Raw genomic sequence first — 16,209 nt, 5'->3', positions numbered from 1 at the left:
TTTATTATGTAAAATATGAATGTAAATATGACTTTAAGATTTTTAGAAATTGACAGTAATATTAATCTATTTTTCAAGTCGATCTAGTCCATCCGTTCGTAGATCTATTTACTCGATTGCAGACATTTCTGGAACACCTCTAGCAGAGGAACAATTGACTTCTCTGTTTAGAAATGTAAAAAATTTATATGTTTGTGAATGTTATCAAAATTAGAATCAGATTTATTATTAGTTTTCCTTTCAAAAACAGATGATATGCATCATCTTTCTCGCACATAACATGTATATATATATAAATATATGTACGTATATATCCTTAAAAATGGATAAATTTAACTGTAGTCGTGGATATACATAAACAAATCTAGAATCTATTCTTATTCAAATTCTCACGAAAAATTATTTGCAAAGAATTAAAGAAAGCATCATATTATATATGTATATATATGTATGTATATTATATGTATATATATATATATGTATATGTGTGTGTGTGCATGGATTGGGAGGTGTTGAAATGGACTGTACAATGATAGAAAGGCAGAAGACAAATCTAAAAAAAAGTGAAGAGTATTTTTAAAAAGCTGATTTGGAGAATCAGAATTTCATTTTATCAAAAATAAAGACGGTTCATTAGTGACATTTGACTATCTTACTATACTTCTAATTTAAATAACTTTTTATTTTAAATTAAATATGGATTAAGAAAATATATACAGTTTTAAAAATATATAAAATTATACTTAAAAAAACAGTTTTACCTTTAATTATAACGAGAGAAGTTGTTTCATTCTCATGATTGAGGATAGATCTGAAAAGTAGATTTTATTTTGAAAAATGGATATTTATTTTGTAACGAATTAAAATAATAATGTAAATACTTATTTTGATTTAGAGAAAGTGTATTATATCTAAAAGAATGTACTATAAGTTTATGAAAACAAATATATATTAGAAGTTTATACATAAAAATTTATTTTTAAAAATATTATTAAACGTTTATTATTATTACTATAAGGAGAAAGGCAAGTCTTCTTGCCTTTCTTGGAAAGAAATTTTGAGAGAAAAATTATGTAAGTTTTGTTGCATATTTTGGAACTGAAGCAAGAAATCTATCGGATTCATATTTCTTTTTCTCATCTTCAAAATCTGAAATTTTGCAAAGATGAATGGTTATCAAAACATCCTTGCATATGATTCTATTACTGATTTCAGTTTTGATATGAGTTTGTACTAAAATTATGGCAATTTTGTTCTTCAATATCTTCTTTGTCCAACTTATGTTTTTCACCGGACACTGTGGTGACTGGATTAGAAGTATCCGGACATAGGTCGTCCGGATTAGAAGTATCCGGACATAGTGTCGTCCGGATTAGAATGGTGGATGATTGTCCGGACATTGTATTGTCTGGAGAAAGCAAGTCCGGTCACTATATCAACCGATGAGAATGTATGTCCGAACACTATCGTTTGGTAAGAGTATATCCGGCTGAAATGTTGACTGGATTGTATTATGTTTTGGACGGATTAACTTGTCCGGAGAGGATACGTGCGGATGTTGTTGTTCGGATAGGCCTTTGCCTTTAATGTTGTGTAGTTCGGATAGAGTGTCCGGTTAAGTCTTGTCCGGACATATGTTGGCCGGATAAGCTTGTCCGCACACAAACTGTCTGTACAAGGTTAATGGTTGTTTTTGGAATATTGGAATTCTTCACAAATAAATTTTGTTTGGGTTTAAATTTGTTATTGTGAAAAAGGGTATTTTATATCTTTTTAAAGTGAAAAAAAATAATGTTTCTATCAAGCGTGGTGACGTAAGTCTGTTTTGGTATGAAACTATATTTTGGGAAATATTTCTACCAAACGTGGTGACGTAAGTCTGTTTTGGTATGAAACTATANTTTCTACCAAACGTGGTGACGTAAGTCTGTTTTGGTATGAAACTATATTTTGGGAAACGTTTCTACCAAGCATGGTGACGTAAGTCTGTTTTGGTATGAAACTGTATTTTGAGAAATGTTTCTTCCAAACGTGGTGACTTTTGTCTGTTCTGGAATGAAACTTGTTTTAAGAGGTAGTTCCCTCAGACGTGGTGACATTTGTCTATTCTGACTTGAAACTGGGTGATGGGTACTTCCAGACGTGGTGACTTTTGTCTGTTCTGGCACGTAACCCTGTTTTAAAGAAGGAATAAGGGTGACATATCAAGGAGAGGTGTACTATGGAATAAGGGTGACAATGTCAGATGTGGATATTATTATAGCTCTTGTTATTATCACTAATTAGATACAATAACTCTAAATCAACATTTCTTTGTGACTTGATGAATTAGAGATTGTTCTTTTCAGAAATAATAATTAGATGTTATTGAGAAAGGGAAAATGGTTTGTGATCAGAGGCTGCCTAAGTTTTCTATCAACTTTTAATACATACAGAGGGGCTCTGGTTGGTTTTATAAAGGACCAGAGGACCTCTGGATTATGTGAAAAAACTTTGAATACTTTGGGAATTTTATAAGCCAGAAGCTCAGTATGTTTCATACAGAAGCTCTGTATCATAGTTTTATTCTTTAAATTTATCTTTTTCTTCAAAAATATTTATAAACAAAATTTAAGAGTCAGAGGAGCTCTAATTCTATTTTATACATCTTTTAAAATTGTGGAAGATTCTTTGAATTAGAGTCACTAATAAACCTGAAGATATCTGGTTGAGTATTGTATCACTTAGATACAAAGGTTCTGGTCAATAGAACCAGAGGCTCTGGTTGGTAAAGGCAGAGGAGTTCTGACCCGTTGAGTTAGAGTTCTATATTGAACTCCGGGTTTTAAAGAGGTGCATTTGGGTTATATGATGTAGTAATTTGATGGCTTATATTTTGATTATCCAATCAAATTACATTCTTTTGCTAAAATACAATTACTTCTGTGTAAAAGATATTTTATCAGATTTTGGTGTTCATCACCCTGCATTTGCAAAGAAGAGATTTACTCACTAGACATTCTGGTCTAACCCTTATTTTGTGTTTCAAAAATGTGCATTGCAGGATCTGCGGGGTTGCAGGATAATAAGGGGAAAGGGAAAATGTAATTATTTTCCTATATATTATCTGCTTATGAAGATCAACTTGATGATTGCATATCTTGAAGATATATGTTGATATACATGTGTTAGTGCATGGATTTTTATTTTGGAAATTTTCATTTGTAAATTTTGTACATATTGAATCGTTGTACTAGTGGGATCTATGTGTTGTAAACTATATTTCTTTGAAATGAATTATGTGTTATATGCAAATGTGGAGTTTGGGCTGTTACACACGCTGCTTGTGTTATGGCCTAAGTTGCATACCAGCCTGTGCTGAGCACTGTTTTTCACCTAATATGTTGTCTTTCTTGTTTTCTCTTGTGTAGATTCATACCAGAACATACCAAGGCTAAATAAGGACATTGAAACACCAAATACTCATAAATATTGATGAAATCTTACGATAAATCACCCAAATTCTATATTCAACTTAATTATAAAAATACGGGTGTTAGACACGATCTATAGCTTGAGATCTTTAAGGACCCTAGCTAAGCTCATTCACTAGAAATTATATTATGTTGGTCAATGGCCAATTCTAATAGTCCACACCATAATTTCTTGTTACACCATCAAATCTGGAAAGAGCGACTATTTCAATTTTTTTTGACAAAAGAACTTTAAATAAAGAATAAAATCTATTATAAATGTCAACACTCGATTACCTATAATGGAAATCTAGGATTTAACATTAACCAATAATAATCCAAACCTACAAAGTCAAGATTATGGACAGATTGTTAATAAAACTCTATTATCCAAAACACCCAAAAACATGGATAGGTTCAATACCCAAAACCACAAATCATGGATAGAAATCCATACTCAAAATGTCACCAAAAACATGGATAATACTCTACACCTAAAACAACACATTTCGGTGACGGGGGAGACATGTTTTCATCGATCGTTTCAAAACACAAAGTAAGCCATTCATCAATAATACTGAGTTTTACCCAAGGTTATTGGGCTCTGTATACGACCCTTTTAAGTACCACCGCAAGATCCAAGCTCCATATACAACTCCAATTAGTACCATCACAAGCCCCGAGGGTACCCAAGATTTCCTCTAGACGAGTTTTACCACAAAAGTCACTGGTCTTCTTATATGGATCCAATGAGCATCACCGTAATACCTAGCCCCATATACGACTCAATAGAGTACCACCATTGGCTAGTAGCTCTGTATATCCAATAAGGTACCACCACAATGTTAGTGTATATGTCCAAAAGCAAATCATTGGATGACTCTATTTGGACATGTGTCATGGTATTAAGTAATGAAAGACATTGCTCAATTATTATGTTTTTGTATTATTTTGTGTAATGTCTAAACATAATAATAACCTTAGAATAATGTATTCTAAAAAGTCTCTAGTCAAGTTTTAATTCGGGTGTTAGTTGAATAAATATTCTATGACTAGTATATGTAGGGATTTTATGGAGATATAGAATCCACATATGGGTATAAGACATGATTATATGTATCGGATGTGACTTGCTATGAGAAATTTTCATTGGATGTCATACGAGTGTATTAGACGTTTCTCATGTGGTCGTTGTACGAATAGTCATTTGACTTGAGATCATGGAGTTTACTTTGTGTGAGTGGTGTAGTTTGATAAATGATTCTAATCATTCCTTAGTTGGGTGACAAATGGTTGTTCGATATACATATATCACTTAGTAGTACTAACATGGATTAAGATAAGATTTGTTCCTCTTGGATGACAAGAATGCAGATTATTCAAGTCATTGTTCAGACTCTTGAAATTCGTATGGCTTGGATGAAGAAAAGATTGATGGGTAATGTTGGTTGAGTTCATGGGTTGTTGCTGGGTTTGGGGAGCTTTTGAGTTTTTTAAGCTCCTTTTCTTTATTTTTAGTTGTTTGTTTGTGTCGGTTGGGCTTTGTTTGTTTTGGCTTCTGGTGGCTTGGTATGGGGTTTTCTCTAAGTCTTTTGCTTTCTTGTTTTGTTGGTAGTGGTCTGTAAGTTGGTTGTTTTGTTGTACTCTTTTTTTATAAAATTTGCCTGGTTTCCGTTCAAAAAAAAAAGAATGATATCCATTCCCCTAGATTGAATAATATTGTAGAAGTGCATGTGTGCTCAGGATAGTTAGTATATGATACTACTATTTGTCTTATCAATATATTCTGAAATCGAGAAACTAAAGATCGGACACAACGAAGATGACACATCCATGCAACGTGTTCAATCTGGATATTTGTACAAAGGGATATAAATGTGTACACTGATGATGATCACACAATTTACTGATTTAGCTACTTTATCATTTAGGTAACCATGATGTATAGCTAGATGTTTCTCATAGGTTATAATTATAAATATAATTTATAATCACTCTAACATGATAAAATCCTAGTGGATCACACACATAAAATGTATATTTGAATAAAGAGAATAAATAATTAAAAAGTTTAATTACTATATCTGATTTTGTGATATTTAATCTAATTAAATATAATAATATTATAGCTAGCTTGTTTGACAAGCATGGAGTATACAAGTACTGGCTTGTCATATATTATATTTGTGTAAAGGATAAGCATGCCTTTAGAAGATATGAGATTTTCTAAAAGCATGAATCACTCTTTCTGACACTAGTACTTATGATACCTGTTTATTACAGTACCGTCATTACATTTATATAAATGTAGACCATTGTGAGATAATGTGTGATGGTTGAAAGAATTATCCATCTGCATCAATTCTTCTCTATATATTCCACAAGCTACTATTCCTTACTTCCAAAAGAGTTGGAGACCATATCTAGCATTCATGGAGGAATACAATTATTTCCAGCTAAGTTTATGGCTCCCGTATTCCAACATGCAAGCTCTCAAAACCATGACTTGGTGACCAATCACTAGAAATTATTGTTAGAACATCACAACTTCTTATTTAAAACAATAAACATCGACCCATTGATCCCAAAGTCCGAATCTAAGCAAGTTCACCTCCGCAATGCCAAATGGCATCGACAACTCATAGGTCCCAGAGTTTAACTCTACATGAGTCGATATCTGTATTACCTGCGGTCCCAGGGTCCAACCCCACAAGGATCCCTCTCTACAATACCGACACGACCACCATGCATACTCCACCAACAGTTTCAGAGTGAGAACATCAAAACTCCTCACTCACCAAATCTAATCAAATATACAGGATGTTGATAACATGAACTCATGAAATAACCAAATATAATCCAATATACAAATTGTTCACAACATGAATAACCAAATCTTAGCCAATGTATATGACCTGGTTGTGTAAATTGTCATAGAGAAGAAAGAGGAGAGAGGGAGAGAGTTAAGAAGAGAGACAAAAGATAATTGCAAAATCCCCAAATAACATTTTCATTTATTTAAATATTTTATTTATATACAATTGCAAAAAAAGCTCTTACTTATTAATAGCAATTGATTTACATTTATTATTGGTGGTTTAGATAGTCCTCATGATTATCCCAAAATATAAGGTTCTCACATGAAAGACACTATATATGTATGTATATATGGTGTCATAATCAAATAAGAACCACAAAAAGGTTGTGAACCATGAGAATCACTAATCATGTGTTGTTTTATATTGTGAAACAATGTTTGTGGCAGTACATTGTTGTTGTACATTATGAAACAAAAGTACAAAAAAATGCACACAAAAAATAATCATATTGTGAAACAATACTGAGTCAACACTAAATTAAAAAAAAATACAACCAATATTTAGAAATCTTCTCCTTCCAGACTCTTGAATACTATTCAACGAAGAACCCTAAATCTATAGGAGCCAAAAGAGCAACAAGATTATTCACATTGGGAAACATTAACTTAGTGATATTAATAGGTGTGTGTCACATTGTGAAGCTTTAAAAGCATATCATTTACAAGGGTGCCTCATTATGTGAAACATTAACAATGTGTTTGTCTTCTATAATGATGTACAAATGGGTATTCATAATGTATTTTTCAACTACAATGATGTACAACTGGATGTTCACATTGTTTGTCACCTACAATGATGTACAAATCCGTATTCACGATGGCTATGCATATTGTGAACACCTTCACATACACACGACTATGAGTAAGTGAAACACATAATCTTAACATGCGTGTTTGAACAAATGGGTATTCATAGCGTGTATTATTAAAAGAAACTTGTTCAGAACTGCATATGCACACTAAATGATGATTATGACGGGATTCTTTTGCCACATGCTTAAAATCTCCAAAACTAGGACTAAGATCAAATTGATGATTCTAATCAGATCAATATTTCTAAGAGATATGATGAAGATAATTAAAGAATATTTATTAGATAATAATGGTATAAAGCAACTGATGTAAAATATGGGGTTTTGTAATACCCTCAAATTTGGAAATAACGACTAATTTAAAATTTTCGATTATACATCAAATAAAGGATAAATCTCTTTCTATAAATCAATATAATATTACCTCATATAAATTCTAGATTTAGCATCGACAAATGATAAGTCAAGTCTTATGTAAAGTCTAAACTAAGGTTAGGTATAACTACAACCCAACAATAGTCACAATCTCCAAAAATACGGTAGACGTCCCCATATAGCTAAAATGTTTCTCGTACATCTAACTAGTACTCAAATCTTCATAGTGGCACTAGTACCATAACCCAACGAGGACATGATGCACTTGCCAACAAATAAAAGGGTCAGGGTTAATGCCTAGTGAGTTCAAGCAGTTTTCATCATAATCATAAGACAGTAAAACTGGACTGCTTATTTAAATCATAATTTCTTAAATGAAATGTCTTTATCATAAAAGCAACATATTTTTTAGAACCTACCTTATTTGTGATGAAAACTCTAAATGAGAACAACCATTCAGATATGAAATCAAAACCAAATACTCACTCAAAAAATGAATAATGCTTGATGTTCGACAACCAGAAATATGGATAGAACTCAAGTATTCAAAGAAACAAAATAACGATAATAGACATCCGAGACATCAAATCATGGTTCTATTCCATACTCAAACAATACCAAAAATACGGATATAGAGCCATATCCAAAACATACATTTTTGTGACGGGAGAGATCCGATTCCATTAACACAAAGATAAGCCACGTCTCTATGTTAAGGGCGTCATTACAGATCAATATTTATTAAGTGCAATCACTCAATGTCTAGAGTTTAATGAGTCATCAAGCTCAACCACTCCAGATCTCTCACTTATGTAGTTACCGAGCTTAACCACTACAGGTCTATTCCTCGTATATGAACCAAACTCAACCATTACAGGTCTATCACTCATATATGAACCAAACTCAACCATTCCAGGTCTATCGCTCGTATAGGCACCACGCTCAACCATTCTAGGTGTATCGCTAGTATAGGCACCAAGCTACAAAACAGGGATACTGATCCCATTTTCAAACCAAAAAATTGACTATCTGCCTATGTATCCGTTGTATTACAGTTTAGATTACATGACTCTTATTGAATGATTAACGCGCTCAAAACGTGTAATTTCCAAATAAATACGCGATAACTGCATATCACATTTCAAAGCTCAATATTAACCAGTCAAACTTGACAAACGTCCCCAAAACTCATCTAACTCAAAATCGAGCCAAATACTCAACAACTCATTTGACCAATCAATAAAAGTCAACATAAACCAATAAGATGCAATACTCAATAATTGTGCAACTTATACACCAAAAAGATTGAAAATCAACACCATGAACTCAAAAGTCAGGCAAAATCCCAAAATGAGTATTTATATCAAATTCAAGCCATTAAACTATTCCACTTGTTGGACTAATCCTAAATGATTCATCATAAACTCCAACACGCATTTAAACGGTTTAATAAATATCATGGCCCGTTATACCACAAAATCCAGCAAAACTAAATCATGCATATTATTTAAATGATATATAGAACCAAGATAACAAAAATGCTTTAATCATCAATTAATCTCGTACAATCATCCAAAATCCACATATTTCATGATTTATTAACAAAATATCCAAAGCTCCAAATTTTGTATTACTCAAGATTTATAACGTCAAACGTACCAAAGATTTAATCTCATCAGAAAATCAATACTTGATAAACAATAAAACCTCTTAAGACTCTAAAATGGACATTTTTGGCATATACAATTTTTCACAAAGCAACTTGAACTCACCTTGTTAGATTTATGTTAAATCTAGGTTTCAAACACAAACTCTAGCTGCTATTGGTGAAGACTTGAGATCCACAAGCAAGAAGCTTTAGAAATCTTTCCAAATCAACAACCCAAGTCCAGAAAGACAACAAATTCAACCACAAGATCAGATCCACACCAAGTCCAATCTAAAACTCAAATTACCAAAAATGCTTACCTCGACCCAAACTTGAGATCAACAGCTATGATTCTTCCATATCCAAGTTCTTTCTTTAATTTGCTCCAAATAGCTTCTAAAACTCGACCCTATAGTAGAAGAGAGGAGAAGAATGGCCAAACCCTAGCCAAAAATGGCTTTTAAAAAATCTCACTAGACATGCGCCACGACCTAGACCACGACTTAGGTCGTGTGGCTAGTCGCTCATGTCCCTGGCCAAATGATCCAGTGAGTCATGCGACTTATCTTGCGACTATAGTTGTGTGGGAGGTCTCGGGACTCTTTTCAGCCAGAAACTCTCGATTTCTGTCCGATTTGATGCTGGAATCAACCAAGATGATTTGACATTAATTTCAACTCATAACTCAACATTTAATGAAGAGAATATGGTATAATCATTCAAAATAATGTAGATAAAACTACAACAGGTGTTACAGGTTTCAAAATAATTTGTTAACTATATTATTAAGAATTTAATCAATCATCTAAAATAAAAAATTACATTTCATCCATTTATTATCAATTAGAGAAATAAAATTAATTCACCTCAAATAAGAGTGTCTTATATGAGATCTCATTGTTCTTACATACTATAATATTCTCATATGATTACACTTATATATATATATATATATATAGAGAGAGAGAGAGAGAGAGAGAGAGAGTTGAAATCATGAGAGACAATTAAGTTTGTTGAGAATACTCCTGAACTTTTGGAAACCTTTATATTATCATATGGCTCACAAAAATATTGCAACATTTTATTATTATAAATAATTGGAATCACATCAGGGATGCTAGAACTTCATCTACCTTCACCGACCCTCACTTTAATCTTCACTAATATTCACCTTCAAATTCAATCTCGTTCACAAACTTTAATTCTATATATCTCCAATCACTTTAAAAACATGAATATGTTAAGATGTTAGTTAGGAAAATACAAGTATCTAGGTATACAAAGGTAAAGGAAGTTTAGGCAAAAAGGATGAAAGGGAGGTTTCTCTTGAAACTTCGTCAAATCAAAAAGAGATCAATAATATTGAAGTTTTCTCACAATTTTTTTACCAAAAAAATAGTTGTTATTATCAAAATTTAAACCTATAGGGGGTAGCACTTCATGCATAAATCTATACTATATTATAAAACATTTGACAAAAACTCTTAAAAACCATTTTTTATGCATTAAGTACTGTTTATTGATGCATATTACTTAAAATCCAAAATTACAAGTAAATTATGTGTAAATACAATTGATTAAAGCTTCATGTTTGAATTCGTGTAATTAACTATATATAAACATAATCAAATACAGGATAAACATCTTATTTTAAATCTAAAACAAATTAGGATAATCATTGAATTCTAACAAAATACTTAATTATTATCTTTATAAAAAGTTATATTATTAAACAAAAAATAAAAAGACGAATTAAAGAAATTACACAAAAAATGAGAAATTTTATATTATTAGTTTTGTATGATATCAATATATATTTCAAAATTTTATGATATCTTCATATTTATATTTTATTTAAAAATAAAAACATTATCGTTTCTTAAACTCACATAAAACCATATTATAACATCGACTGAGACAAAAATAAAAACGAAACATTAAAATCGAGACGTATCTCGCTTCATTACGCTAGTACACTTCTAGTGTGTGTGTGTGTATATATATATATATATATCTATACCTGTGTGTGTATATATATATATATATCTATACCTGCGTATATATGCAAATACATGATGTGTATGCGTGCACGCACACATTGAGACATAAATTAATTAGCTCATATTCCAAACATAAGATAAAAACCATGTTATATCGAAAACGATACGTCTTTTCATAGGTAACCTAACAGTCACTTTTTAAGTCGGTTTTGAGGGTAGCACTCATGCGCGTGCTTGCGCGCACACGCACACAAACATAAGGGAAGGATCAAATACAAACCTCTCTATTTGTATAAACCATGCAAACCTAAATCAACAAATCACAAAATTTCATTTTTTTAATCTAAAGATTTATTTCGTCATTTTGATTTTGGCGGTTAGGTAAGACAATTAACAACTCTAATATTTTGTGCATTTAATTTATATGATAGTTATCCCTTATTTAATATTCCTTTTATTTATGGGATGAAGATGATATTAATTTAGGTAACCGTTTTTTGATCAAATTATATATTTTTTAATTTCGTTTCTAAATAGTTCTTCCTTATCGATCATCTTGTTAGTTTCTTTTGTAGTGTCCATCAATGGCATATTCGATTGACAATTCTGGTGTCAAGTGTCGTTGGTGAAACAAGTCATGAAACAGTTTATGAAATAGTCTAGTGCCATGAATCAATGTTCAGTGATGAAACAGGTCGTGAATGAACGTTCAGTGATGAACGTTCAGTGATGAAACAGGTAATGAAACAAATCATGAATCAATGTCCAGTGATGAAATGTGGTGAATCAATGTCTAGTGATGGATATAGGTGATGAAACAATCATGCAACAGTCATGAAACAAATTGTTTCTCCATGATTCTCTAATGTGTTCTTGAATTTCGAAAAGGATTGTTTCACAATGATTCTCTCACTTCTTTACGATCTTCAGTGATTTACAGAAAAAACCGATTATTGGAATCTCCCATGAGTATTGATTTATTTTCTGTGTTGTTCTTCGATTTTTTGGTAACTGAAATCTCTCATGAATATTGATTGATTTTTTAAAATCTGCCCATGAATATCGGGATTTAATTTGACCTGTCGTGAATAAACCTTGAATTTTTGGACCATATTACCCTTCAACGCCTTTTTCATTAAATAAAAGTATTAATTGGTTATCTTGTTGACATAAATAGCTTCCTTTAATCATGAACAATATCAATGAAATCAACGGATGAGGACAATTTGTACAAATGACTTGGTTTACAAATTAAACCACTATATATATAGAGGAGCAATCAAATGCAAACCATCCCTTTTGTGCAAACCTTACAAACCAATCTCATCCATCTATTTTTTTGATCAATGGTCATAATTAATATTATATTAAAAAAATAAGAGATTTAATATTTAATCAAGAAAGAAAAAAATTGGCAAACCATTGTTCGTCTTATTTTTGGAAATTAGTTTCATCAGTAATAACATTTTGGAAACTGTATCTCATTTTTTTCGTTGGTGAAATTGGTTTAATCAATAAAAACATTTTTGAAATTGTATCTCATTTTTTCATTAGTAAAATTGGTTTCATTGTTCGTCTGCACAATAAAATTTGAGCCAGATCTGGTTCAGTCAATGGAATATTTTCCAAAAATCTGGATAACATGTTTTCGTTAATGAAATTTGTTTCATCATTGAAATTGGTTTCATGGACTCCACAATTCCAAAAACTGAATGACATTGTTTCAGCAGTGAAATTTGTTGAAATGTTTCCTAACCAAAATGGAATCGGTGTCATGGTTTCTAACCAAGATGAACTCGGTTTTACATATGAAGCTAAATATTGTTTAGTCAATGAAATACTTCAAGAACTGAATAATAGTATTTCATTCATTTTTAAATTTGTTTCATGTTTCCTAACCAAAATGGAATCACTTTCATGGTTTATAGTCAAGATGAAATTGGTTTTATTAATATAAACAAATATGGTTCAGTCAATGAAACATTTTAAGACCAAAATACTATTATTTTATTAATAAAACTAGTTTCATGGTTCCTAATCAAAATGAAATTAGTTTCATTTTTAAAACATTTTGAAAATTGTATAACATGGTTTCATTAATGACATTTGTTTTACGAAAGAAAACAAAACAATATACTCAAAATCTGGAAAATATCACAACTATATTATTAATAAATCAGTAACTACTTGTAAATTGAAAAAAAAATACCGATTCATTTGTTATTATGACAATGAAATAAATAATTTCATAAAAAATAAATTATTACAAAATAGACTTTGTAATTGATGTAGTTTTTTTAATTAATAAAAGATTATAAAATATTAATTTACAGCTTCCTTAAAAACAATTACTATATTTAATATTCCATATTTAAAAACAATTAAAACATTACCAAGATTGACCATTATAAAATAAAATGACATTTATACCTTTATTCATTAAAAAAAAACATGAAATTATTCTATTGGTTGATGATGGTTTTTATAGTTTGTATGAGATAGGCGATTTGCAGTTACATTCAAATCCATTGCATTCCAACAAACCAAACATTTGATTTTTCCCGCAAGATTTGGTTTGCCAACCAAGAACCACCTCCTCATACAAGACTATATTTACTCACAATCTTTTTCAACTCAATTTCAATTAAAATATTACTTTATCTCTCATCCACCTATACAATTTTCAATTCTAACCTACTCTCACTTATTTTTTCATTTAACCGTGATCCAATTCAATTTAAAATATAATTTTGTAAACATTATATATATATATATATTTATCATATATAATTATTATATTTTAATTTTAAGTATAAAAAATAAATTAAACGGATTATTACATATTTTAAAACGTAATTACAACTATAAAAAACTTATCATACAATTGAAATTAAATGAGACAAGTCAAAAAAGTAAGTATGTAAATATATCAATAGTGTGCTCTATTTATATGGATGGTCAAAAAAGTTTAGATGGTCTAACACCTCTATATGAAACCCATGGCCCTATTTAATCTAATTAACCAAACTGATTGAATCATCAGTAAAAAAAATACAATATAATCAAACCAATTTCCAGTGGAGGTGGGAGGAGTTTGGTTGTGACAAGAAGGTCGGAGGGGGATGTTGGGCACGGTGGTGTATGTGTGACGAAGGAAATCAATAGAGATTGTAGGTAAAGGTCGATAAAGTGGTGGAACGTGTAGATGGGCGGTGGTGAGGTGGTTTGGTGTTTGCAATACCAAAAATGTGAATCGACAATGACATAGCAATAGCAATAGCAATAGCAATGACGATGCATATTGCTCGATAGAAATAGGGATGTCATCATTCATCAACGATTTTATAATCTTTGCAAAACAACATGGAACTTAAATTTCTATATGAAAAGGCCCTTAAAACTTATTATCTTTATCATGAAGTCACTAACAAACATGTATAACTAACAAAATAAGATTAAGGGGTTGTTTACCTGGTAAGTGCTTAAGGTTACGAGTCAACAATATAATTTATTTTATTGGGTAAGATTGTAGTAAATGAAAACGTATCATATACAACAATTTACCTGGTAAGCGCTTACCCGGGTAAGAGTCGTCACCCTTACTTACCGGGTAAGACTCTCCATCCTTATCATCGCTCTTATCGGATAAGATTCTTGTCCCTTACTATGTTCATCCAATAAAAAAAATTACTCGATAAATATTTACCAGATAAGCATTTAATAAATGGTTACTAACTCTCGTAACAAATACATCCTAAAAGCATCCTTACATGAAGGCATGTACCTAATCAATCCAAAGGAAATGATGGAATCGTTTGATAAGATTTTGGGTCCCAGCCTGCATTGTCACAATCTCTACAATCCAAAACAAGTGGGTCCCACGCCAAGAGCCTAAGTAAAGAGTATCATAGAGCAAGTGTTCGAAAGGTGGTCTACACACTAACTTTTCTCTTCAAAAGGCGCTTTATAACCTCAATTTCCTTTTAACTCTAAATATATACTACATTATAATAAAGTTTCTCAATTTTTTTATTGTTTATATATATATATATATATATCAAATTAAATGAAAATTATAAAAACTTCTAAATATAAGAGAATTGAATTAGAAGTATTTTTATATGATTTTTCTGCTAAATGATAAAATTAAGATACTGTTTCATACATATTTGTTCATAACTTATGAAAAAATAACGTACTTTAACTTGATTCCTATTTTGGGTAATGTAATTTCAAAAATTTCATTTTAATATCTAAAATGTAAAGTTTTAAGCAATTAAGTATCTGAGTAACTGGTTGAAGCATTAACCGGTTAAACATGTTGAAACATTAACCAGTTAGATTGTGATATCTATGTCAGCAAATAATACTGAACTGGATACCACATTACTCGCCACATTAACATGGTAACCGGTTAATATTTCAACCGGTTACCCGGTTATTTAAATGTTTAAAACTTTACATCTTAGATACCAAAATAAAAGTTTTGAAAGTACGTTACCTAAAATAAGAATCAAGTTAAAGTACGTTATTTTTTCATGCAATTGACCCTAATGTAATAGCTTCATTTGTATTTGTTTTACTATGTGAAACTTTTTATTTGTGTTTTTCGTTTCATTAAGTGAACAAAAAAATTCATACGTATTTTTCCACAAAGTGAAAACAATACCTCAAATCATAATTTTTGATAAAAAAATTATGCAGAAAATATTTTTTATATCTTTCTCACGGGTTTATAACATTTTTAGGGTTTTCATTTGATAATCGTTCTATATATATTTTTATATATAAGGCAATTTTTTTTGTTAACCGACTAATTAGCACAAACTTCGCTAATTGGGATATTTTCGTTTTTTCGTATATTAATGTTGCATTCCTTAATTAGCTTATTTATTTAATTATCATAATCTTTAATTATCTCATTCACTTTTTGGTGTCACCTATGAAATTTTGTAAAAAAATTGGAACAACCAATGTTTATACATGAAACAACATTATAAACTTTAAATGAAAATCATTGTTTCATCTATGAACTCTAAACATA

The sequence above is a fragment of the Cynara cardunculus genome, assembly GCF_001531365.2.
Source record: "Cynara cardunculus var. scolymus isolate 2C chromosome LG 2, CcrdV1, whole genome shotgun sequence".
In the NCBI taxonomy this organism is placed as follows: Eukaryota; Viridiplantae; Streptophyta; class Magnoliopsida; order Asterales; family Asteraceae; genus Cynara; species Cynara cardunculus.
This window is presented reverse-complemented; position numbering follows the sequence as displayed.